This window comes from Ambystoma mexicanum, chromosome 2q (genome assembly GCF_040938575.1).
Source record: "Ambystoma mexicanum isolate Mex_15411 chromosome 2q, UKY_AmexF1_1, whole genome shotgun sequence".
Classification (NCBI taxonomy): Eukaryota; Metazoa; Chordata; class Amphibia; order Caudata; family Ambystomatidae; genus Ambystoma; species Ambystoma mexicanum.
The window spans coordinates 431,169,308-431,196,317 of record NC_090924.1 but is presented as its reverse complement, the minus strand read 5'-3'; the positions used below and the strand labels follow the sequence as shown (position 1 = coordinate 431,196,317).

General features: G+C 47.5%; 1 protein-coding gene across 1 annotated transcript in view; it reads left to right on the top strand.

Annotated features, from left to right (window-relative positions):
* HDAC6 (histone deacetylase 6) overlaps window positions 1-27,010 on the top strand; it is a 1,945,770-nt gene that overhangs the window by 1,736,268 nt on the left and 182,492 nt on the right. The window lies entirely within an intron of this gene.

Below are 27,010 nucleotides of genomic sequence, written 5' to 3'. Positions count from 1 at the left end.
GATTTTTCGTCTCCCTTTACATTGCAGCATGTTTGTTACAATTGCAAGTTTACTTGAATGACTGGTGGCAGTTGTTTTACCTTACTGACTTTTTAGAAGTATTGCTCGCAGGCTGTTAAATAAATCAACCTCGGCAATGCACAGAAGGGCCACCATTTTGCTAAAATGGTGAGCTCCTTACTTTTTTGCCATTTCTCCTTTGCTTGTAGTTTCTGAGGTCTTCCCCTGCCATTCTAGGTGGGAACGACCTCAGTGGATGTTTTGTTTTCGGCGGGAAGACATGCTGCAGAGTGTCTGACAAAGCAGGAAGCTAGGTAGGAGTCCAAAACTCTACAGCCCTTGGTCTTTCACCTTGCCTGAAAGGAACCCAGTCTCAACGGGGGCTGGCTGCCCGTATTTGACAGCCAGACCGCCCCTTTCTGTAAACTGCAGGGAGAGATTGCAGAAGTTGTGCTGTAGTTCCTGATAAATACTCCGAACCTGGAAGCTGCTGACAAGTCGACCACTGGAGCTAAAACTGAAGAGGAAGATGAAGAAAAGACATCTGTAGCGATTTCCATCGAACAGAGAGCCTGCTGTGTAACCGGAGCCTGATGCAACCCTTCCTTCCAATGGACCTCGGGGGTCCCGAATGTGACGACTCCTTCCCGGAGGCTGGTGAGATCCACTAGTCTCAAGAAGACCTACATTTTAATCCATCCCACGACGTGCTGCGTCCTTGCTGGGCTGCAATACCCCAATACCCTGGGACCTCGAGCCTGAGTGCGGTTCATGGTCTTCCGAAGTCCGAATCTGTCCGAAACTTTGGCGGACTCCAGCTGGATCACCAGAGACACCATTGGAATCCATTAAGTCCTTTCACTGGAGTGCAGGACAGCAAGAGTGAAGAGAATCCAACTGCGATATTCGTTCTTAATCGGACTGCTGTACAAAGGCGCCAAATCGACTGAGCCGCGAGAATCCATGAAGAAACCTTTGCTGGAAACCTCCTCTGACTACTGCTGCAGGTTGCCATCCAGTGTCCAGTTCTTTCGTCTCCAGACCAAAGAACCAGGGATCAGGTCCTGTGCATACTGAAGGAATCCACCCAAAAGCTCTTCTTTTCTCCTAAGGTACTGTGTGGGCTTGGGTATTACTTACCTTAGGTCTTCTGTGCATACTGTGAGGCTGAGTGGGTGATTCATGTGGTTTGGAGTTTGGCCATAACACTTATCCTGGCCTAATGCTGGAACACATATAGGGAGCCATCTGTGAAGTCCCAAAACACTTTAACTAACTCTGAAAGTGAATACTTAATTGTTTAAGATCATCTGCTATGGAACTTTGACTTTCCTGCAACTGAACCCTATCTCAACTTGCCTAGAGCTGCCACCTTGACTACTACGGTCCCTCTTCTGCCTCTGAGAGAACTCAAGCAATAGAGTAGAGGTGGACTGGATAAGAAAAGGATTCTGCCTTGAAAGTATGAGAGCTGTAAAGTGCTTATTTGCTAAAGAAGATAGTGTGGTAACTAGTAGCAGAAGATAGTGTGGTAACTAGTAGCTCTAGTAACATTGGGACTGGGCCTACTCAACCAACAAGCAGCACTGCACATGATGGCAGTAATGGTGCAGAGGCGTAAGAGGCGCAGGCGGCAACCAGCTAACCCTGTACCTATGGCAAACCCCATTGTCCAGCCGGCACCACCCCGCAGGCAGCTTGCAATACCACGCATCAGGGCCTCACCCTGGAACCTTACCCCAGGACAGATCCTTACACTATACCGGCTGGACCGTGAATCCTGTACATCACCGCCATGATAGAGGACGACATCAGCAGCCACATAGACACCCCCACCGCCATCCCTCCCTCCTGAAGTTTGTGTCTGTTCTGCATTTCCTTGGCACCGGCACCTATCAACACACAGTTGATGAGCTGCACGGCCTATCACAACCCTGTTTCTCCAAAACCCTGGTACAGGTACTGGATGCCCTGTTGCTCCATGTGTTGGAACAGATAGCCTTACCCCGTACCCAAGTTGGCCTTCCATGCCATAGCAGGCATGCCACGTGCAATTGAGATGGTGTTCCGCAAAAGGAAACAGAACCACTCACTGAATGTACAGATGGTATGTGATGCCACGCAACTGATAACACATTGCTGCGCACATTTCCCAGGCTCAACCCATGACTCAATGGTACTGCGGAATTCCACATTGCCACGGTACATGAAACGGTATGCCGGACAAAGCACATGGCTATTGGGTGAGTACAGCTGCCAATGCACTGACCCTGTGGAAGTGGTGTGTGTGTGTGTGTGTGTGTGTGTGTCCAGGGCAATGAGCAATGTGAGTGTGCTGTGACTGCATATGCATCACCCCCCCGGCGATCAACTGAATAGACAGCGGAACCTAAACATCACAAAGCAACACATGACAGGTTACGACAGTGTACCCGTACACACCCTGCCACATGACACACACAGCCGATACTATCACTGTCCCGTACACCTGGAGCCACTGCAAACACCCACCCACAATATGCAACACTGCCCTCCCAATGCACATGATGCCTGTATATGAGACGGCCTGCATCGACTACTTCATCGCGGTGGAGTTACTCTGCCATGTGTGCACATCACTGCACAATGCCATACTCACAAGCCAATGTCACCCGCAGGGCAGAGTACACATGCACACCAATGTGTTGGTCAATGTCCAGCTGCCAACGTCCTTTACGATGGCCAAAGAAAATAACCACCCATCGATCCAACCACTGCATGCCACATATGCATGAATGAACAATGACACAAGATTGCACTGCATCTGATGAAGACATGATACCACAAATACTGACATGTCCCCCCCCCCATCTACATCCCATGTAGGTGATGCTGGATATGCACTCACACCATGGATGATGACGCCTGTACGGAGGCCAAGGAACAGGCATGAAGAGGCGTACAACAGGGCACATGTCCGCACACGTGGCATGATTGAGAGGACATTCGGACTGCTGAAGGCCTGGTTGCGCTGTTTAAGCAGATCTGGCGGATCACTGCTGTACAGCCCAGTGAAGTCGGGTAAAATCACGCTAGTTTGTGCTATGCTGCACAATCTGTGCCTGCGCAGGAACATTCTAATGCCCCCAGACACAGATGATGGAGATGGGGATGGGATGGCACAACCTCCTCCTGGGGGTCCACTAGATGGACAACGAGCACGGGATGAACTGATTCACATTTACTTTTGAGAGACAGCACATTCACAGCATTGCATGGATATGGTGATGCCAAAAAATGAATTGTCGTACTGCAAATGAAATGATGGATGTCCACTCATGTATGTTTTTTTGAAATTATGATATATTGATGAATTAACAACAGGGAAGGAGGTGCAATGGTTGGGGAAGCTGTACAACCATGCCCACCCACCACCCAAACGTACCCACCCCCAACCAGGCCCCAATATTCAAACCCCCTAATTGACCTCCCCCACCACCCAAACGTACCCACCCCCAACCAGGCCCCAATATTCAAACCCCCTAATTTACTTCCCCCACCATCCAAACATACCCACCCCTCACACCCTTCAAGTCCACATGTGTCCTGCAGTGCCCGACACACATTCCATCAATTCCGTGTGCACTTCTGTGCTTGTGCATCCTTGCCCGAGAGCCCTGTTAGCCGACTCGAGCGCCTCCGTGGACTGGCAGTGGTGGAGCTGGATTGGTTGGTGGTATTGGATGGCACAGAATCAGGAATAGGTGGCATATGTGCAAGAGTTGCCTGTTGGCCAATCAACATGGACTCAATGAGCCTGGAGGTGTTGTCATTGCCCTCCCGCACATGGCGTGCCAGGGTGACTATAGTGCTGGCAAAGCGTCCAATGGACCTTGAGAGGCGACGTACTGATGTGCTGTAGCACTCCCTCTGCAGCCTAGATTCCTCGAGCTGCCTCTCCACCAGCTGGGTCAGGGTAGCCTGCTGCTCCTCCATCCGCTGCATGCGGGATTTAGCTCTGCCATTGAAGGGGTATTCCAAGTCATCCAGTGTGGGCATCTCCCCCTGTGGCCCTGTATCAGACTGCACTGCCGGGGCACTGTTGTCACTACATGCTGCCTCCTCTGCAGTGCAGCTGCTTTCTGTGGTGGGTTAGGTGGGCATGATGGGTGTCCGTGGCACCTGTGTTGCATCCGGCAGTGTGGAGACGGTGGGGGTGTTGGTGATGGTGGCCGGCACATGTGTTGCAGTTGCTACTGGGGGCAGAGATGCGCTGGCTTGGACCCGTGCCGGAGCTGATTGCCTGGGCTGTTGTGCAGTATCACTGTCACTTGATACAGCTGTGGGGACACAGAGGGCATGCAATTAGTTATGTGATGGTGCCTGATGGGTGCATCACATGCATCATAAGGTTGATCATTTAATAGTGGCATTTACATGAATCTGCTTGTTGGCGGAAATGCATTGTAGTGATATTGGTCACCATATGGCTCATGATGGGTACTTTGGCCCAGTCATGCACTTCCTGGGTGGGGGGGGGGGTTGTTAATGGGTCCATTGGACCAGTCATGCACTGCTTGGTGGGGCGGGGGGGTTGTTAATGGGTCCTTTGGCCCAGTCATGCACTGCCTGGGGGGAGGGGTTGTTAATGGGTCCTTTGGCCCAGTCATGCACTGCCTTGGGGGGGGGGGGGGGGCGGGGGGGTTGTTAATGGGTCCTTTGGTCCAGTCATGCACTGCCTGGGGGGTGAGGGGGGTTATTAATGGGTCCTTTGGCTCAGTCATGCACTGCCTGGGCGGGGTATTGTTAATGAGTCCTTTGGCCCAGTCATGCACTGCCTGGGGGGGTACTCTTGAAATACTGATTGTATTCTAAAAGTATATCTAACCTGGTAGTATTCCCCAAGAACATTATTTTACTATCCTAAATGTATAACCTTAGGTTTGACTCACTTTGCCTTGCTTCTTGCTCCTCTAAATAAGGTTATACCTTGGTTTACATACCATAGGTATTGAGTTGTTTTTTATGATTGGGTTTACTTGATGTTATACTACTTATTTATCCAAGAATTACCTTGGTCTACTTGTATTTGAATAAACTCTTTATAGTTTCAATGCATAGTGTTTCAGTGTTTCTTAGAACCATATGCATGCTACAGTTTCTTTCTACCAAGCTAAAGCCCTCTCTCCCTCTAAAAAAGCCTGTCTGCTCTGTCCATGCTACCACATCCTTAGGTGGTACAGCCTTATACTAAGAGTGGAGCGTATGTACTGCCTCAGATGTATGGTTTTATTAAGCCCTTAGTTGGATTTAGAAAAACTGTGCTAACACCGTCTCATAATTAATTAGGTGTCGCCAGGCCATCTTTGTAATATGACATGTGTCAATGATACCAACAAGGCTCCCTCCTGTCTCAAGTTCTACAGATTGTTTTTTCAGACATTAGTACAGTCATAGACTTAAGCATGCGGAAGAGAACACCCAGGCGACGGTAAGGCGAGCAGATGCCAGGCCTGCAGAGGCTTTAAGGCTAATGCAGTGAAGTCACCAGGAGAATCGCTGGGCAGCATGTGCCGATAGAAGAGGAGCTGGAGACTTAAATGGTATTGAAGCTTGAGGTGCATTGGGTCCACACATGAGGTTCCCATATGGCTCCCACAAAGTTGGCCTCAACTCCACAGAAGCTATGAAAGGCCGATGCTGAAGTCATTTGGTGTGCTAAAAACAATTGTGCCCAAGACCCATAGGGTCATTTCCACAACAAGAGATTCTGAAGGCACTTAAATGTTCTGGTTAAATAAGCAAATAAACCTGGGGTCAGAGCTTTCCACCCCAAAACATTAATAGGGGATTGGCTACTGAGAAAAGCCACAATTTAAAATATGCTCTGCAAACACAGATTACCACCAATACGAAATATGGTGCTGCGCAAGTCCAGAGCACGTTGAAGGGTACATTGTACAGAGTGACCCCAACACACTCACGAGCCACATACAGCATCAAGAAGTATACACATGCAGGAAGGCGCTTACAAGATAGACCTTCAAAAGGTAACCACAAGACACCAAACAAAGACCAATTTCAACACCAACCCCATATTAGTATACAACAGTGTTATGAGGAGAGATACATGAACCGGATGTAATTCGACTCAGACATCATAACCCCGTAGAACCAAACAATAGATACAAGGGACATACAGCTGAAGATCATCCAATGTTCTATACCTCATGCAATGCAAGAAATGCCCTTAAGGAAAATCGGTAGGTGAGACCTGCCAGAAGCTACGAGAAAGGATGAACCTACATCCTTCTGTGTCCCTGCGCCAGACCTTTTGCTGTGGAAAGTCTGCTTTTGCTTTCTACCATCAGGGTGCGACACACCCTTGTAAAAATCACTCCCGGACGCAGAGCGTTGCAGAGTGTGTCGAGAGAGTATTCTGTGTGTTCCCTGGGCTCCCGAATTCAGACGGCATTGCCAGTTACTGTGAGGCCCGTAGAGTCAAAAGAACTTGGTCTGTGCGTCGGATACATTTTTGTATATCAAAGGTAACCGAGATACACTTGTCTTTTCCTTTTCCTTTTGTTTCTGTCTCGAGGACCTGCACCAGACTGCACATGACATTATACACTATAGAAAGTACTGAAGTACAGACTCTGCTGCACTGGCGAGCTACATTTTTTTAATCTACACTCTAATTGGAACTATTCACATTTAACTTGACAAGTTGGCAAGCTCTTAAGATTCAACAATTGATGGCAGCACTTGATGCTCCTATAACGCGGCACCAAGCAAAGCACTTGACAAATTCTTTGCAAATACTTGCCGAGAACCAGAAATTGACCAGCGCAGCGAGTGCCTAACCATTTACTGGGGATCCTGGAGAGGCGCATCTAAAAGACGCTGGCACTTGGCAGAAAGACTCGGAGACGGGATTAGAGAGCGAGGACTTATCTGAAGCCTTGAAAGCAAAATAAAATGTACCATGCAAATTACTAGAACCCACAAGGAAATCGGGTGCAAACCCACACCTTTTACTGCCTCTTGACCCCCACAAAACTGTATTCTGAATTCTTATTAACAAGACTGGAAAGGGAGCCACAATTCATAAGTGCCTCAAACTAACAGATGTAGATATATTGGAATTTGATCTCGCTCCAAACATGGAGAAATCTGCATCATCCTTACAGCGCAAAGTCAATGGTACCCCCAACAGACAAATCAAAAGACAACAACTTTTTCAAAATCTTTAAGAAAAGGGATACGACGGACCACCTGCCTCCTAAGGAGACCAACAAAGGCACGCCATCCTTTCTTGAGCAGGACCGAGAGGATTCTTGCCTTCATAAGAGGTCTCCTCTACCAGCTTCATCGCATCCATTTCTCTTGAAAAAAGACATACGAACTTTACCATTGCAGATTCAGGCTCAGCAAATGGCTAAACCAAAACTGCCACTGAATGCAGTGCTGAATACGGATGAACTGCCATGACCTTTAGCCGTATGTTTTTTTTTAAATGTATTTATTGCATTTGTTGTACGCCCAAACCCAAAGGTATCACGGAATAGTTACAGGGAGAGCTTGACTTGCTGGTTGCATGTAAAAATGATACGAATACTTAATCTTAGGTGCTACACATACAATGGTTACAAGAGTTATTTACAATATTTACGACAGTTATGCATGGTTATATTAAGAGGGGGACCATGGTGCTCAGTATTTATTAAAGAGCCAGGTTTTGAGAAGTTTCTAAAAAGTATTCAGTGTGGGTTCTTTACTGATGTTGCCCGGGAGTGAATTCCAAATTCTAGGGGCTGAAACAGTGAAGCTAGAGCTGCCTGTTCTTGCGTTGTTAAAGCGTAGGACATGTAGCTGTACGTTTGCATTGGATCTGAGATATCTGGCTGTAAGTTTGCGGTTTACACAGTTGTTGAGGTAGATTGGGGCATTGCCTGTGACACATTTATGAGTGACTGTGAGTGTTTTGTGGAGTTTCCTGGCTTGGATGGGACGCCAATGTGCCTCTCTCCTGTCGTGTGATATATGGCCCCTTTTGCTTATGCCTAGGGCTGATCTTATTGCTTTGTTCTGGAGTAACTGCATTTTGTTGATGTATTTTTTCAAGGTGCCTAGAAGGAGTATGTTACAGTAGTCTAATTTAGTTAAGATAAGAGCTCTTGCTAGTGTGATGCAGTTTTGTTGTGTGAGGAAGGGGTGCCTTAGTGTGATAAGTTTGGTGGTATAGGCTGTGGTTGAGGCAAGGGCGCTGATGTGCTTGCACATGGTGAGACTTGAGTCTAAATAGACTCCTAGGGTTTTTACTTGATTGGAGATTGGGATGGGTGTTTTGTTGATGACTATGGAAGTGTAAAGTGGGTGAAGCTTGGTTAGATGGGCAGGCGAGCCTACTATGAGGATCTCAGTTTTTTCTCCATTTAGGCATAATCCAGTTTTGGATGATGTCGTATATTTTATTCACACAGATAGTGTCCTGTTCTAAGCTGCCTGAAATGGGGATAAGTATTTGTGTATCATCGGCAAAATTTGTGTAAATTACTCCCATTACGTTTAGTTCTGCTAAGAGAAGTTTGTTATAGGCGTTGTATAGCGTGGGGGAAAGGCAAGATCCTTGGGGGACGCCTAGGGGGACTGAGATGGGGTCAGCTGCTGTATCTCCTATGGCTAATCTTGAGGTGCGGTCTGAAACAAAAGGATTTGATCCAGGCGGTCGCTTCCTTGGAGAAATGAAAGTTGTTTTCAAGGGTTTGGCATAGTTTGCTGTGATCTACTAATTCAAACGCTGCGGACAGATCAAGTAGGAGCAGAATACACGGGTTTCGTGATTTCCTGACTGCGTCCATTTGGTTTTTTAGATCCAGCAGCGCTGTTTCGGTACTGTGACTAGGGCGGAAGCCTGATTGTCTCACACCTAATAATTTGTTATCTTCTAGGTGGGCTTGGACTTGGGTGTAAGCAATTTTATCTATAATTTTTAGAAGGAAGGGTACTGTGGTGATGGGTCTATAATATGTGGGGATGGTGGCATCTAGTGAGGGTTTTTTGAGGAGAGGGGTGACCCATGCTTCCTTAATGCTGGGTGGGATGGTTTTTGTAATGAAGGAGGCATTTATGAAGTGAGTAATAATGGGTGCTAAGGATGGCGCACAGTCCTTGATTAGTTTTGCAGGAAAGTTGTCCCCTTTACAATTAGAGGGTTTAAGTGCGGCTATCGTTTTTTGTACTTGGAACTGTAGTTACTAGTGTAAAGTGGAAATCTGGTATGCTAGCTATGGGTGATGATGTAGTTATCTCGGCGAGGGGACCGAATATTTTCTTTTGGGCTTCAATTTATCTTGGATAGTGGAACACCATTCTTTTTTTTACTACTACTGTACTGGGCGGATGAATAGGTGTTTCCAGTTCCTTAATAATGGCAAATAGTTCCTTTCTGTTGGAGGACGCATTTGTGATGCATGTATTGAGTGAATTAGCTTTCTGAGAGTAAACTTCAGTTTTGTAAGTTTTAGCGAAAATTTTGAGTTCTTTTTTGAGTTCAGTGTTGGTTTTTTTTCTAGCCAGATGTTCTAGATCTCTTTTTTTTTTCTCCTGAGTTCAATGAGGTCATCATTGAACCAGGTATTACTAGGCTTGAGTTTAGGCCGTTTAGCTCTGAGGGGTGCTATTTCATCAATTGCTGACTGTAGGCAATTGTGATAATGTGAAGGGATGACTTCTGGGTTCAGCATGGGCGGCGGGTTAGTATTTAGTAATTTGTTTAGCCGAGGCATTAGGTTTTCTGAGGTCAGTTTCTTAGAGTTTCTCATCATGGTAGGTAGCATGGGTGGGGTGAGAGGCAAGGGTTCATTTGTAGTGGTGATGTCGAATGTGATTAGTGAGTGATCAGTCCAAGGTAGTTCCATAATGTCTTTTAGATGGACCATGGTATTTAATGTTAAGATCCAACCGAGGATTCATCCTTTAACATGAGTTGGGGCGTTAACAATTTGTTTGAATTACATTTCTAGGAATGCATTGATGAAAGCTGTGGCTTTGGGGTCTGTTTGGTCATTGTATCCCAGGATGATATCACCTAGTAGGCTGGATTTAGTGTTAAGTTTGATCAAGGGGAGATGAGCATGGCAATTCAATGTCCGGGTTATTCGTGATACTTGGAGTTCTATACGCTATGAGAAAGTTAATAGTGGTTTTCGGATCTGTGGCTAATTTTAGCGTTAGGAGTTCGTAGCCTAGTAATATTTCTGTTTAACATTCTCTGAATTTAAGTGAGGTTTTAAAGAGTGGTTTCTTGTCGGTCTGCTCTGAGAATGGAGTATTCAGGAGGTAAAGCTAGTGATGGGAGTGGGCCTGAGGCTGTATGGAACCAAGTTTCAGTTATGGCAATGAAGTCTAGTTTGTGTTCAAGAATGAGGTCATGGATGTTGATGGCGTGTGAGCCTAGGGATCTGGCGTTTAGTAGGGGCCCTATTAGCAGTTTAGCATTAGGTAATGGCTTGTTGGATGGTGAGTGAGGTGGTGGGGTATGTGGGGTTGAACATGGGGTGTTGCGCTGGAGGGTTAGGAGTTTAGTTTTGTGTTTAGTCTGTTTCTGGGCACTTTTATTATGAATATTTTGTGCATCGAAGATTTGTGGGCTAGGAGTGGTTCTGGGTGAGTGGTGAGAGCTAGATAGTTTGGTAGAACGGGAGTGTAGTCTGCAATTTCTTTGGGCATTTGGCATGAGTCTAGTACAAGGGTGTGATATGTGTGTTCTGTTGGATAGCCGAATGAAGCGGGAAGTGCCTAGAATGGGCATGGACGTAATAGAGGTGTGGGTGGCAGATGTTATTGTAGTAAATGCTGGTATCTTGGATAGGAAGCCGTGGGGCATGGTAGTGAGTGGTGTCTAGGGCATAGTAGGCGTGCTAGGCCTGCACCTATCTGGATGTATGAACCATTGGTACAATTTGCGGAAATTTGCAGGTGGTGTTTTGATATTGTCATATTATTTGAGGCTTGGTTTTGCTGCAAGTTGTGTGTTATTGGTGGATGTGTGTAGGTCAGCATTGCACATACTAGTGCAATTACAGGTAGGGCTATTTTGAATTGCAATATACCGCAGTTTGCTGTCCCTAGGAGTATTTGAACTGTTGTGCGGCTTAGTATAGGGTGCAGGGAAGCTAGTCATGATCGCTATGTAACTCAATTTTTCTTTCTAGGTAGTGTGACCATGGTTAGCAGTATGGTGCTTTCGAGGGGATTGGGTCCGCCGACTTATTCCATATCTATGACATGTAATCACCACAGCTGTGCTGCTTCGGAAACTTTTTTCGGCGCCTGTGTCGATGACGTTGATGCGCCGTCGTCGAGGACCTCCTCTGACGTCATCCGATGTGATAAGTAGGACGCACGACGCCCGTAGCCTCGGTTCCGTTTTTTCCGCGAACGTGTTGCTTCGTGAATCTCTGTTAACGCCTCGACTCTTTGGAGTTCTGTTCTTCTCGGTTCTTCGAACCTGTTCGTTTTGTGAAAATCCTTCGTGTGAAGATGTCTTCTACTTCGTCTTCAACCCCGCGTCCGGGCTTCAAGAAGTGCGGGGGAGTGTGGGTCCAAGATGTCGGTGACGGACTCGCACAACGCCTCCCTCTGGTGCCTCGGGGAGGCCCACGACACGGATGACTGTATCGACTGCCAGTCGCTCACGTCCAAAGCCTTACGCGACCGTAAGAAGTTGTTGTCGGTAGGTCAGGTGTCCAAGCCCCAGAAGTCGAAGTCTGCGGGGCTTTCGACGGATGATTCGAGAGGTGACTCTCCGAGTCATCGTCGGAAGTCTCGTGGGTCTCCTTCTAGGAGTCGGTCTCGCCACTCCTCAGCCTCTTCGAGGCATTCTCGGAAGCACTGACACCGGTCGTCTTCCAGGTCCTCTTCGGAGGACTCTGCCCGGCACGTCGCTTACCCCACCAGCCGTGCGACGCCGGAGGAATGGGCTTCCTTCGGGAAGAAAATGCTGGCGATTCTCGAGTCGCAGGGTACTAAGCCGTCCGCGCCCCCGAGTGGGGTCGGTCGCGAGACGTCGAGAGACACCGCTCGCAAGAGTGGTCGGCACGAGTCACGGGAGAGGTCCCGTTCGGACAAGGAGACTCGTTCTCGACGTACCCGTTCCAGGTCCCGGTCCTCGACGCGTTCGAGACCGTGTGCACCTGTGAGGTCTTTGAGGAAGACATCGACGTCTCAGGCGTCGAGGGCGACGACAGGCTTTCTCGAGGCTCCGGCTCTGAGGAAGTCGTCGAAGCGGTCGACGCTCAGGTCGTCGAAGGACACGCTCGGGGCTCCGGCTTCGAGGGCTGTGTCGACGCTGCCGATGCTGGCGGCGCTGCATCTGACGTCGACGCCGATTTCCTCAACGTCGACGCCGATCCTCTCGGCGCCGATGCCTGTTCTCTCGACGCCGGCGCCGATTCGCTCGACGCCATCGACGCCTTTCGTGTCGGAGGTACCCCGTGGCACGGGGGAACCCCCTAGGAAGGCTCTGGTTAAGAGCAAGCACTCTCGGGTGCCTTCTTTTCACCACCTGGATTATATTTCAGAGGCGGATGAGGATTCTGATGGCCTGGTTCCTAGTCAGGTTCCAGATGAAATTGTCTCGGGCCACAGTCAGTTTGACGATTTGAGGCAGTCACTGCATGATGCCAGTGGACTGGACACCTCTCCGGAGGTGGAGTTTTGTAGGCCTGAGCCTGGCTCTCATGCCGATTCCTCGTACCGGCGCCTTATGGCTAGGGTTTCTGAGTACTTGGGATGGTCTGCTCCCAGAGGGGAGTTTGTGCAGGATGATCTAACGGACATCCTTGATGTTGGTCCCCCAACTGACCCGGCACTGCCGTTCCATATGGCTTTACAGAGAAGGGTGGCGGCGGCTTGGACTGCTCCGGAGAGTCTCCCGGCGGTGGGCAGATCCTTGTCGCGAAAATACCATCCAGCCAGTAGCGACCCCTGCTACTTGACCAGGCACCCCACTCCAGAGAGTTTGGTGGTGCAGGTGGCCACGGCCCCAGCAAAGCAGGCGTCGTACCCTACCATCCCTCCTGATAGGGATGACAAACGTTTTGATGGCTGGGCGAAGAAAGTGTTTTCGTCTGGTGGTATGGCGCTTCAGGCGGCCAACTCCATTTGTGCCTTGTCTCGTTTCACACACACTCTGTGGAACTGTGTTGCGTTAGCGGCTGAACATATTCCCGAAGGGGACGAACGGGATGGTTTCCTTGCTATGATCCAGGATGGTAAGGATACCATGTGTGAGTCCGTTCAGTCGGGTTTGGACTTAGCTGAATGCGTCAGTAGGTCCATGGCGGCGAGCACCGTGATATGCAGGTTTGCGTGGTTGCGGAAGTCGGGGTTTGCTCCTGATGTGCAGTCCCGGCTCCTCAACATGCCCTTTGACGGTGAACACCTTTTTGGCAGCAAGGCTGACGAGAGCCTTGCCAACCTCCGCCTTTTCGTCCTAGGGGACAGCAGTGGAGGGGTAGTTCCTTTCGCTATTACTCGTCCTTCAGTAAAGCGAGAGGAGCTGGCAGTCAAAGAGGCCAACACATGGGTACCAGAGGTGGACAACAGGGTATCCGTGGTGCCAAGGCCGCTGGGCAGTTGCCTCTTTGCCCTCAGGTAACGCCGCAGCCGCTCCCACTCAGTCATGAGGCCATGTCCCATGGTTCGCCGGTTGGGGGAAGGTGTAACGCTCACCTGGTTCCCACGGAGGCGCGGGCGTGGTCTGTACGGCTGTGGCCTCTTCAAAGGAGATGTTCAGCACCCTGAAGATGGAGTGGGCTGGGTTCTCAAATGCGGCTTGTCTGGCTCGGATGAATACCCTTCTGTGAGCGAAAAGGAAGGGTTAATACTCTGCAGGTTTTGTGTTGATCTCCCGTTCCCCTTCTCACCCTCCTTGCAACCCTTCTGTAATTCCCTGTGGAGACTCACCTTAGGGATTGAAAAGGCGAGCTCTCCATCCTGCTTCTGATGCAGGGGCGCGTTGGGATCCAGTTGCGTCACTGGATAGTAAGTTCGAGTTTGCTTGTCTGTTCCGGTAAGTACCGTACATGTTTATGGCAAGCTTCAGTCTAAACTGTTCCTCTTCTCTTTTGCAGGTAATGGAAGACTCCGGGCTGAGGGCGGTTTCCGTCGAAAACCTGATTTCAGGTGAGTTTTGGTGTAGGCCCACTACTGTCTTTTCCTGTCTCTTTTTCCTTAGGGGCCAGAGTTCGAGAATGCCGAAGAAATGGAGCCGGTACGAAGCAGAAGCTGAGTCCGACCTGTAAGCTGGTGAGTTTAAAATAGTTCGTTTGCTACGGTTCTTGCATTCACTAATGTGATGTTTGCTTTTTCCCCATAGGGGCTGAAATGCCCAAGGAATGGCATCGACCCGAAGGTAAGAAGAATTAGCTTGGCGGGTAAGTGCTTCTTGGTTATTTTCCCCTTCTCACCTTGCTTTATTCTCTTCGTCTCCCTGTAGGTGCTGGAATGCTGCAGGAGATCCGGATGGGCGTCGCAGAGCCGAAGGCGCCACGTGCAGGTAAGAGAAGTGCGCCGAGATGTATGCGACGCGGTGAGTTTTTAAAATGTCTTTTTGCAGGAACGTTGGCGCGCTGAATCCGGAATGCAGGTTTGTTTTCACCTGTTTCTTCTTCCCTTTTCTATCCTTAGGTGTTTCCAGGATGCTGGCAGGCATGGTCGAGGACTGGAGCAGGAGCAGGATCAGGCACGGTGAGCGTCCAGCTGCTATGAGCAGAACAACGCGAAGCGTGGTTTGCTGTCTGGGCGTGGCTTAAATAGCCTTTCAAGTAGTCCCAGGTATGTATCCTTCCACTGAAGGTATGTATCCTGCCACCAGCCACTCCCGTGTGGTTAAGTAGTTCCTTTTTCATCTGGAAGTTGTAGAATGATCTGCCAGGTAAGGAAATTGCAGCATGGTCTGCCAGGTAAGTTTGCACCAAACACTATTCCTTCCATATCTTGTATGAGCCTGACGCCGATGGTGCCAGGACTGTTATCCCTTATGAGCCTGACGCCAACGGCGCCAGGACTGAGTCCAAAGAGCCCCTATCTGGGGTGGCTGGGACTTCCCTAGTATACATGTTGCCTGCCTCTGAGGGTGCCGGGCCCTGTCTGGCCCCTTGGAGGTAGGCATCATGACAGAAGGCTGGCGCAGCATCTTGTAGAGTGGCAAGCCATTACTTCAGATGTGTGGGTTCTGGAGATCATAACCCACGGCTACTGTCTTCCCTTTCGGCACAGGCCTCACGACAATCCACCGGGGAACCTCTCTTTGCAGAGTCCAGATCCGCTCCTTGCGCAGGAAATTCAAGCCCTGCTGGAGAAAGGCGCCATAGAACTGGTGCCTGTAGCGGAGAGGAACAAGGGATGGTATTCCCCTTATTTTTTGATTTCGAAGAAAGACGGGGGATTGAGACCCATCATGGACTTGCGCGGTTTGAACAAACTCCTCAGGAAGGACAAGTTCAAGATGGTTACTCTCTCTCAAGTACTCCAGGCCCTTCAGCTTCAGGACTGGTTGGTGTCACTCGACCTCAAGGATGCTTACTTCCATGTGCCGATCCATCCCAAGCACAAGAAGTACCTGAGGTTCGCGGTTGGCGACTCGCACTTTGAGTTTCGGGTCCTGCCGTTCGGATTGACCTCCGCCCCGAGGGTTTTCACCAAGCTCATGGTGGTGGTGGCAGCGCATCTCAGGCAAGGGGGGGATTCACGTCTACCCCTACCTGGACGATTGGTTGATCAGGGGGAGCTCTCCCGAGCAAGTCCTGGATCATCTGTCCGTCACCTGCCACTCCCTTCACAGGCTGGGCTTCTCCCTCAATTTAAAGAAGTCCCATTTGACGCCAACACAGCGGCTCCAGTACATCGGAGCAGTGCTCGACACTTCCCTGGGGCAGTGTTTTCCTCCCCAGGTGAGGGCTCTTCACATTCAGCAGATGGTGCACAAGTTTCAGCATGCCCAGACGCTCCCAGCGTTCGAGTTCTTGAGGTTGCTCGGCCTCATGGCATCCTGCATTCTTCTGGTGCCAGAGGCTCGCCTGCGGATGAGATCTTTGCAGTGGGCACTCAAGACGCAATGGTCGCAGTCCTCCGGCAGGATGTCGGACCCGGTTCAGGTGCCGCCCTCGGTCGCCCGGGACCTTCTGTGGTGGGCCGTCGAAGGCAACTTGATGAAGGGGGCTCCATTTTGGCTTCCCTGGCCGGAGGTGACGATCGTGACGGGTGCATCCCTCACGGGATGGGGAACTCATGCCAACGGGCTGACAGTCAGCGGTCGTTGGTCTCCGTCGGAGTCCAGACTCCATATCAATCTGTTGGAGCTGAGAGCCGCCAGGCTAGCCCTGAAGGCTTTTCTGCTGACTGTGCGAGGAAAGAGTGTCCTGATCCTGTCGGACAACACAGTGGCCATGCACTACCTCAACAAAAAGGGAGGGGCAGGGTCACTTCCTCTGTGCAAGGAGGCGATGCAGCTCGAGTTCTGGGCCATCCAGCAGGGAGTTTCGATCTCGGCAGTTAATCTGGCCGGAGACGAAAACGTGACGGCGGACGCTCTGAGCAGGCAGAGCGCGATCTCTCACGAGTGGGAGCTGGCTCAGGAGATTCTCCTGGAGATCTTTGCCCTTTGGGGGACCCCTCAAGTGGATCTCTTCGCCTCCAGTATCAACCGGAAGTGCGAAAGGTTTTGCTCACAGGAATTTCCTCCAAAACGAGCCTTAGGAGACGCGTTTGTGGTGGAGTGGTCATTCCCGCTGCTGTACGCGTTTCCTCCAGTCCCCGTCATCCCGCAAGTGCTGCGAAGGTTACGGAAGTTCGGTTCCCAGATGATCCTCATTGCTCCAGCGTGGGCTCGGAGGACGTGGTACCCGGACCTTCTCGACTTGTCCATCTGCCCTCCACGTCGTCTTCCTTACCGAGACAATCTGCTCTCACGGGATGGGGGTCAGGTTCTCCATCCAGAGGTCAGATCCCTCAACCTTCATGCTTGGGTTCTGAAAGGTTGAGGTATAAGGATTGGGACCTCCCTGAAGACGTGATGGAGGTGTTGCTTTCGGCCCGAAGGCCAGCAACAAAGTCTCTGTACCATTGCCGTTGGCGTAAGTTCTGCGACTGGTGCAGAGTTCAGAATGTGGATCCTTTTGCATGTGACATCCCCATGGTTCTGTCCTTTTTACTTTCTTTGGCCCACAGGGGCTTGCAAGTGGGTACCATTAAAGGTTACCTGGTGGCGCTGCCCATCTTTAAGCGCTCATCTGAAGAGTGTTCTTACTTTAAAATCCCTTTAATTTCACAGTTTCTGAAAGGGCTCACTAATGTGTTCCCTCCGTCACCTTTCCTGGTGCCCGGTTGGGATTTAAACCTTGTTCTTAAGTTTCTTATGGGTTCTCCGTTTGAGCCTTTACATTCTTGCCCTTTGAGGCTGTTAACTCTGAAAACTGTGTTTTTAGTTGCGATTACTTCCGCTCGCAGAGTGAGTGAGTTACAGGTACTTTCAGTTAAGCCACCCTTCACTGTGTTTCACAAGGACAGGGTTGTCCTTAGAGTTCGTCCTTCTTTTCTTCCGGAGGTAGTGATGGAATTTCATTTGGCTCAGAAGGTTGTTCTTCCGGCATTCTATCCTCCTCCTTATCCTGGTAAGGAAGAGGAGAGGCTCCATAGGCTTGATCCTAGGAGAGCTTTAAGCTTTTATGTTTCACGCATGTCCCGGGTCACAGTGGACTATCAACTCTTTATTGGTTACGCTGGAAAGCGTTTGGGGCAAGCTGTGACGAAACAGACTTTGTCTCGCTGGATTATTTTGTCCATCTCGGAGTGATACCGCTTAGCGGGTAAGGACCCACCGGCTGGCTTGCGGGCCCATTCTACCAGGGGTATGGCTGCATCTACTGCCCTGCAGAGGGGTGTTCCTATTCGCAACATCTGTGATGCAGCCACCTGGGCTTCAGTACATACATTTGTACGTCACTATTCCCTCGATTCCATCCGCGGACATGATCTGGCCTTTGGCAAGGCGGTCCTTTGCTCTGCTATTTGATTGGCTATTCTAAATTTTGATTCTAAATTCTTTCCCTCCTCCTTGCTCTGGTACTGCTTTGGGAGTCTGTCATAGATATGGAATACGTCGGAGGATCCAATCCCCTCGAAGAACAAGTTACTTTCTTACCTGGTAACGTTCTTTCGATGGGATGGTCCGACGACGTATTCCATATCGCTCCCGCCCTGCCTTCCCCGCTGCAGAATTTCTTTTGCGATTGCAGCTTACGTTCCGCAAGGCTTTGTGTCTGACTGGCAGTTGACTAATGTCACACGTTCTGGGGGAAAAAACTACAACTGAGGCTACGGGCATCGTGCATCCTACTTATCACATCGGATGACGTCGGACGTCGGAGGAGGACGCAGACGCCGAAAAATGTTTCCGAAGCAGCACAGCTGTGGTGATTACATGTCATAGATATGGAATACATCGTCGGACCATCCCATCGAAAGAACGTTACCAGGTAAGAAAGTAACTTGTTCTTCCGGTTCAATTGTGTGGGCAGTACACTGGCATTAGCATGATGGCAAAGTCATAACAATGCGTGAATTTGAGCTTCATTTACTTCTTCAAATGTTATGCTCTAGACTAGGTGAAGAATATACAATACACTAAATCCACTTTTTGGGTACACAGTCTAGCGGGCAACTATGGAACAACAGTGAGGAAGGACCTATTAAGTAGCTCAATGCAGTAGTCAAAAAGTACTAAAATACCTTGCTGATTAGAGTAGAATTAAAATAAGGTTGCAGGGGTGTCTAATACGAGTACAGTGTCATTCGGTGCCTATCCGATATGTGGTATTAGAAAAACAACAGGCATAGTAGTAGGATATGGCCTTGAGCACACTGGGATATAAAACAGTGCAAGCTAAGAGACTTGTGGGGTTAAGATATCACTCGATGGCATGTTGAGCCAAAACAATCGTCGCGTATCTCTGATCGCATCCGGTTAGGATATGCAGGCGGAATGCATGCTGTAAAAAGTATTTGTTCGGAGTTAGTGAGCCAAGTGTATTGGCAGTGGAAGGTCGTAGAACGTGGCATATGGTATGGCTATGTTTTGCAGCAGAGTGGGCGGTAGAGTAGACCTGACAGTACAGTAGAGTGGGGATGCACTTACTAGTTGCTGCGCAGTAAGTCTGTGGCAGTTGGACCAGGGGTTCTCCAGGGCCTAGCCAGAGATATCGCCTTTATTAAAGACAAAGTGGATTTAAAGGCAAAAGCGTTGAAATTTGGATCAGCGAGTAGTACGTTAAATCGGAAAAAACAGCATAAGGAAACCAGTACCTTATGTAAAAACAAGGCCAACTCGGAGAATCTTCCCCCGAAAGGAGACCTTGCCACTGAAAGTCTTATTGAACTCGAGCCGTTCGTTAAAGCTGGTGCTGAAAGCCTTCCATTACACACTTCAAAGATGGGATCCACAACACCAAAAGTGAAGACCCTTGTATCAGTCTCATCTCCCTCATCTTTGCATGATTTAGTTTTCTGCTCTAGAAATCTTGGAGAGAGGGCAACCCCCTTAAATGCTATGCCTTTTCAAATCCACTGCAATGTAATGGCTGCCTTATGTTTCATTAGCACCATTCGTTAAATTATACGAAACTATCAATAAAAACTACATTGATCAAGCAACCCTGCTTGCCATGACGAAGATGATACATTTCAAATCTTTCATCAACTCTCTACAATCCAAAGTGGATCACGAAGCGGCAATGTTTATGCAGCAACAGAACAAAAATGCAGGAATTCCTTGATTTAGAAAGGAAGGATAGGAAAGACCTGTTGTTGGGTGCTCTGATGGACCACTCAGGCAAGGTAGATTGATTTAACAAAAATATAGTCGTTATTGAATTTATAAAGAAATAATAAAATAAAGAAAAAATGGTTATCCAATCACGATTTCAATTCTCCTTAGTTAAGTCAAATCTTGAAGCAGTTGTAGGTTTCCTTGTAGGGTAAGGTAGAAACCTGGGTTTAATCCTCATAATCCCACCAGTATGGGGCTGCTGTCTCTTCGCTTCCAGTCGGGTTCTGCAAGAAAGAGGAGAATTCCACATCTGCCTGGTTTAAATAGGGGCTGGGTGCCCTTGGACCAATCAGTGCCCTCCACCCAGTGTAGGCTTGAAAAAAACAAAAGAAGTCACTCCCCCTTCCTTCCGGGATGCCGGCGGCCATGATGCCATCCACACGTGTGCCTCGAGGTGAGGACTGGGACTTCTGCCTTCAGAGACCGTAACAATAGGTAAGCTACCAAAGCTTTTATTGTCCAATCCGTTCCAGTAGGGAGTATTTATTTAAAATTTTGTTAACTGCCGTTCGAGCGGCAGATCATAAGGAGTTTTACATTTTCCCCTCGATGCAGCAGTGCTGCGGCGCTCTTTCTGGACCATGCCTGCATGTTCCTTGCATGGCTGGGACAAAACCACCCGCCGGTTGCTTTCACATTCTGCCACTGGCCGTATTGCAGCCGCGCTTCGCTGCGCAAAGACAACACGCTGGCTGCCTTCATGTTGTTCTCGTGGCTGGGCTGCAGCCATGACCACGTTTCTGTCAGGCTGAATGTTTTCCTCCTCACGACGCGGCGCATTTAACATATTATTGTCGTTGTCAGTACTGAGGTCCACATTCCCCCACACTTGGTCCAGGCTTTTCAGGTTGTCACAGGTGTGTTGTTGGTAATCTTAAAAAACAACATGGAACCACAGACGCATACATTGATCAGAGACGGAACAAGTTCTGTCTCCCTCCTCTAGCTCAACCAGTCCAACAATGGATTCAAACTCAAAGGTATTGGCCCAAAAAGACTTATAATTACCAAAGCTTCAACAGCGGGATATGCCTGTGAATAAATAAGTTCCCTCGCAAGAAGGCAAAGTAGTAAACAACAGAAATGGCCATAACATCCCTCTGGAAAATTCAAAAACCAGCAACAGTATTGAGCATGAATTCAGTGGAAAACAGAGCCGTGGTTAAAACAACTGACATTAAATCTCCTGTAGCTCTAGGGGAAGACCTGTTCCCAATCTTACAAAAAAGAAAATTGTTTAATAAAAATAAGAAGCCTATACAACTGAAAAAACTAAAAACATTCAACAAATCAAAACACGAAGATCAAATGCTGCTGTTCCTGTGAAACATATTAATACCGCCCACTTCTCTGAAGCCAACTCCGATAAAGCAAACTAAAACAATATCTCTAGATGGTTCCTTGCTGAAATCAGTTAAAACTCCCGACACAGCAAGATGGCATAGATCTACTAGATATTTCCACTTATTTGATGGACGACTAAGAGAAGTAAACAACCAATATCAATCTTGACACGTAATTAGAAATCGAGTTGTATGTGGTGCAAGATAATTACAAAGTAGAAGGACTGAAGCGCCTTTCTTCACACTAGCGGAAAGGAACATGATGATTGGAGAGAAACATAACTTGAGAAGGAATGAACTGAAGCAAATCCCAACTAATAACGATCATGGAAAAAAATTGAAAACATCCCTTACAGAGAAGATCGTCAAGCTAACTTGTCATTCATGAGATTCGACAAAACAAAATCAAAACGAAATTTTGGTGTGAATAATTTCTCCTATTCGTTCGTTTACTACCAACGGATGATGCCCTGATCTTAAACCGCCATAATGTGTTGGGCCTACTTTATCACATTCCGGCACTTCGCTTCATCAATACCGAGGACATTAAGACAGTTGAATTCCTGAACGAAACTCATATGGATAAAGTGGTCCGTCATCAAAAAGTTTTTGCTGGAAATGGCTCACCTGTTTTTGCCCTTGGGATTTGAAATAGCTGATCTGCCGTATAATGGAAATCCTAGTCCACGAAAGCACCAAGTAGGAGGAAAATCAAATTAAAAAAGGGACCCACTCGCACCCAAAAGCACCGCCCATCCCCATTAAAAAGTGGATATTGTACTAAAACATCAACATCAAAACTGAATAAACCAACAAGGAATCCCGTGGGAAAACCAAACATCTTCCCTGCCAACACAAATCATCCACTAAAGGTTACATTCAGTTGCACAAATAAAGTGGACAGAACTACTTCCAAATTCCTCCAAAGACCTACAAATGGAACAGTGGCCCTGGAGAAGGGAGTTTCCAAAACAATATAACCAATAATGTCAACAACCAGAATGGAGTGAGGATTGGATTATAGGATCCTGGAACACGTGCCCATTCAAGCATTTGTTTAACAAGTGCAAGATTGTATCCTTTGATTTTAAGGTCTTATGTTTTCAGGAAACATGGATTATGTTAACACCCATCCTTGACGGCTTCGATACCTATCTTAATCCAGCATACAGGGGAATCCTCCGGCCTCCTCACCCTGGTGAAAAATGAGATGGGTTACAAAGTTTCCTCATCCAGGAATCCAAAGCCCTGTATCCAAAGAACTCTACTGAGGGCACTGATCTAGGAACTCAACGACTCCTAATCCTTAATTTATATTGGACCCCAGAGACAATACCAGCTAACCTCTTTTTAGACTCAGTTACGGATATACTCGATGATTATGCTAGCCAACTGAACCCACCGCTAATAAACATATGTGGCGATTTAAACATCTCATGTATTGACAAAAGGTATAACGCCATTACATACTTTGATACTGTTGTCAACAATTCGCAAGACAGAGTGGCTAGCTGGATAGCTGCAATGCAAATAAGACATTTCCAGATGTTGAACGGCCAAACTAGGGGAGACCTCATTGGGAACCCAACCTGTACAAATGGGGCCCAGTCAAAGACTCTAGACTTCTTCTTTGTGTCTGACAACATGATAAAATATGTTTAAGCTTTTGGAAGTATTGGACATGAAAAAAGTGATAATTCCCTCCTGAAAATGTAGTCCTATATCGGACCTTTGGAAGGTTCCAAACAATATAGAATGCACATCGGAAGGGAGGAATAGGCTGCGCATATGACCAGGGGATGTCCCTGTTCTATTATCGAAATACAATTTGTAGGAAGCCAATCAAGATGGAGTGAATTACCCCCCCCCCCCCAATTGTTGCTGGAATTTGGGGTTTCAGGTAACAAGGGAGGCAAAAATCACCTTTAGGAATCAATAATATGAAAAAACTATGGACAGACTTACGGGAGTTCCGCCGCTTAAAAATCAAACCTGTGGTGGAAATGCTTAGAAAGAGAAAGCAGAAATATAAAAACTGGCTGCTTTCACTTAGAGCCCAAATTCTTCAGACAGATTCTGAATAAACTTTTGAGGGATATGGTATTGAAAAACTCATTTAGCAGCTGCTCAATGGAAAAACATCCTCCCAATCTGCTCTCTTTACGAACATGGTGACGAAGGACAATTGGACACAACATTTGTGTAAACTATTTGTATCTGAATGAGAAATTTAAAATCCCCTCTTAAAGAAACTGGAGGGGGCGTGGGCTATTCCATTTGACACCGATGATTTAGAAACCTTGACAAATTGCGCAAAATCAGGGACGGTCCCGGATGGGATAACATAGAACATGCTCAAGACGGTGCCGGAAGCCTGGATCCCTTTCATCTCCAAAGTATTCAAACAGGTGATGCGAATGGGATCAGTGCCCGACACATGGAGGACAGCAATCATAGTCCCTATATTCAAGAGAGGCAACCGGGCGGACCCTAACAACTACAGTCCAATTGCCCTTCTGGAAGTTTTGAGAAAGCCGTTGCAGCAATCATTTAAAAACATCTTCACACTTGGGCTACTAAAGTGAACAGAAGTGTTCCTTGCCAAACAGGCTTTGTTAAAGGTGTGGGAACTCAAGTAAACCTGTTCCTTTTAAACCTCTTGAAACTAAAAGCCACAAAAAGCAACACCAATATCTACCTGGCTTTTAGTGATTTTAAGAAAGCCTTTGACAGTATTGACAGGCATATTTTATGGTATAAACTGGAGGAGTGGAATTGTCCCCCCTCACTTGTTGTCGGCAATCAAGGCCCTGCAATCCTTGACTAAAGTCCAGATAAGATTGAATCCTCAGGGGCGCCTATCCAAAGAAATCCATACATTCATTGGCTGAAACGGGTGCCCTTTGGCCCCTGTCCTATTCAACCTCTTTTTATCAGATTTGTACGAGACAATGAAAATGGGGTGTGCCATGACCAAACCTTGTCATGGGTTATCTATGCTGACGATTTGGTAATGATCGATCAGACCCTGATAGGCCTTCAGCGAAGAATATCGAGTCTACAAGACTACGTTACTAAAAATGGCTTGCAAATCAATGCAGTAAAGACAAACATCCTGATTTGTTGATCACTAAGAGGAAGACTTGGGCCCCAGTTCAGAGGGTTCTTAGGGTGGGAGGAATTGTCTCAAGTAAACGAAACAACTTACTTAGGAACACACATAAACTCTAATATAAATGACCAACCACGCCGACTAGAGTTGAGAACGAAAATCAAGATTGGTGATTCATAACCAATACAGAAAATTCTCAATACCTCCTGTACTCATTTTCTATGAGGCTAAAGTCATCCTGAGCCTAACATACGGAGCAGAGGCTTTTTATGTCTACCCATTGGGAACTATGCCCTTCATTGGAGGGCACATTTTGGAGGCGGATTCTCCATCTACTGAGGAGGGTTCCCTGACTGTCATTAGATACAAACTAGCCTCGATCTCAGTCTATACATTGACAATGTGGAAAACACTCTCTCTATACAGAAAATGTCTATGAAGGAAACTCCTTCTCTGTACCAGATCCTTTGCACTGATAACATGAACGAAGATTTCCCCTTAAAGCAGGGGAAAGAAAGATGCTTGTACATTCTGGACTACCTGGGAGCCACCCAAGAAATGCTAGAGGTAAACCCGGATCGTGTCAAGAGGATGCTATGGGAACACGACTGGATCAGGACGGAACAAAAAAGAAACAAATACAAACTACATTCAAATTTGAGCCGAGAAGCTAGGGCGTATAACTCTTCAGAAATACTTAGCCAAATTTCCAAGCCCGCTATATCGAGACTAGTTTTTGAGATTCCGCTTGAACATATTACTGACAAAGGAAACCTTAGATTCTGTAGGGTTTAAAGGACGGCAGAAACATTGAAACACATTGTACTGCGATGTACGGGCCTGACCAAGTTGAGAACTAGATACTTAGGAATTTTCTTGGGATAAATGCAAACTTAGAAGATGGAAGAGTGGTAGTCAAAGATTTTATTGGGAGAAAACTTCACATTACTTTTTGGACTGATGAAGGTTTTCGTTTCTTGAATCAATTGATATGATTTATTATACATTTTAATGAGACCTTTTGATAAAAAGGATGCAAGAAATGGATTGTAATGATGTAACCACCTTCATATGAACTAGATTTTATAGATAAAGGTTTGTAACAAACCATACATCTTAATATAAAATAAAAAAGACACACCATATACAACCACAAAACGGAAGCAGCAGTGTGCCACCACTTCACAACGGATGGGTACATATTGTAGGATAAATCTGTGATGGTTTTGAATGGTGACCTCTTCAATACCACACACCAACCAACATGACCACTCAAGTACTGGTAGATGCTTAACCTAAAAGACAAAGGTCTGAATCTAGATATAGTTTTTATGAAACTATGGTCAACATAGCGAGATGACAGTCCTTCAGGACCACATCTCACCAATAGCTGTTGAATTCTCCTAGAGGAGAAAACCAATCCCCGCCTGGGAAAGACAAAAAGAAGCAGCAAGCAGCAGCACCATATGAGGTCCCACTCCCTGAGCAGTTCCTCGAGACAACAATCTTATTCTTCTACAGAGAAAAGGAGTCACCGATCAAGGGACTCTTGAGAGGATTTCACCCTGCAATTACCATTTCCCATCTGTTAGGGCAGACTTCAATTTTTGGGGTTCGGCAATCTCAATTTATGGGACCCCTACTCTTTTGGATATTCCCCCTTCATTCTTTGGGGTTTCTAAATTATTTTGGTATTCAGAGGGACTTCTGAAGAACCCTTGCTGCTACATGGTGTAGGTAGTCTGGTCTCCCATAAGGCGCCCAGTCCCGACAGACACCCCATTTTTGCCCTATGGTAATTTTTATCACCCTAAATTGGTTTCCGGGGTTAGCTGGTGACAGCTAATATTTAGTTTTGGCTTCACCAATGGTGCATGCCGATTAACCGCATTAATAGCCCATGTACTTTCATGTTAGCCATTGGGGTACAAATGTTTTTTTTCGTTTTTTTTTTTTGTCCTAACCTTGCCCATTTTGTTTCAGGGGCTTCCTTTGTTTAGGAAAAGTATGGGTCAGGCCTTGTAATGACAGTTCTCCCTGTGTGGGTCTTTGTGAGCCCAAGATTGATGCCCTCCACAATGGGTTGTTTAGACCAGTTCCTGGGCCTGAGCAGGCCACTAAACATCCTGTGGGCATGGTGGTTATTGAGGCCAACCGAATTGGATGGCTTTGAACATTTTTGTTTTCCTCCAGCTTCCCTCCCCTGGCTTCTTGCCCATTCTGTCATGGGGAAACTGATCAGTCCTTGACATTGACACCCTCGCTCCGGCCCTTGCTGATTTTTGCAACCATTCCTTTGCCTCGGGATCCTTCCCCTCTGAAGCACTCCTTTGTGCATCCTCTTCTCAAGAAACCCACAGCTGATCCTTCTTGTCCAGCTAACTATCGCCCAATTTCCATTACTCCCTTTCTGGGCAAACTCCTGGAAAAGTTGTCCATTTCTCATCTTAACCTTCATTCCAATTCTGTTGGCTGTCTCCTTGACCACCAGTCTGGCTTCAGAGCTGCCAGAAGCACGGAAACTGCTCTCCTGAACATCCGTGAAGATCTGATCTCCAACCTCGACTCTAACATTCCCTCTGTCCTCATCCTCCTCGATCTCTCATCTGCCTTCGACACGGTCAAGCATACCATCCTGCTCAACCCTCTCTGTGAAAACCTGGGTATCACTGATCAGGCTCTGGC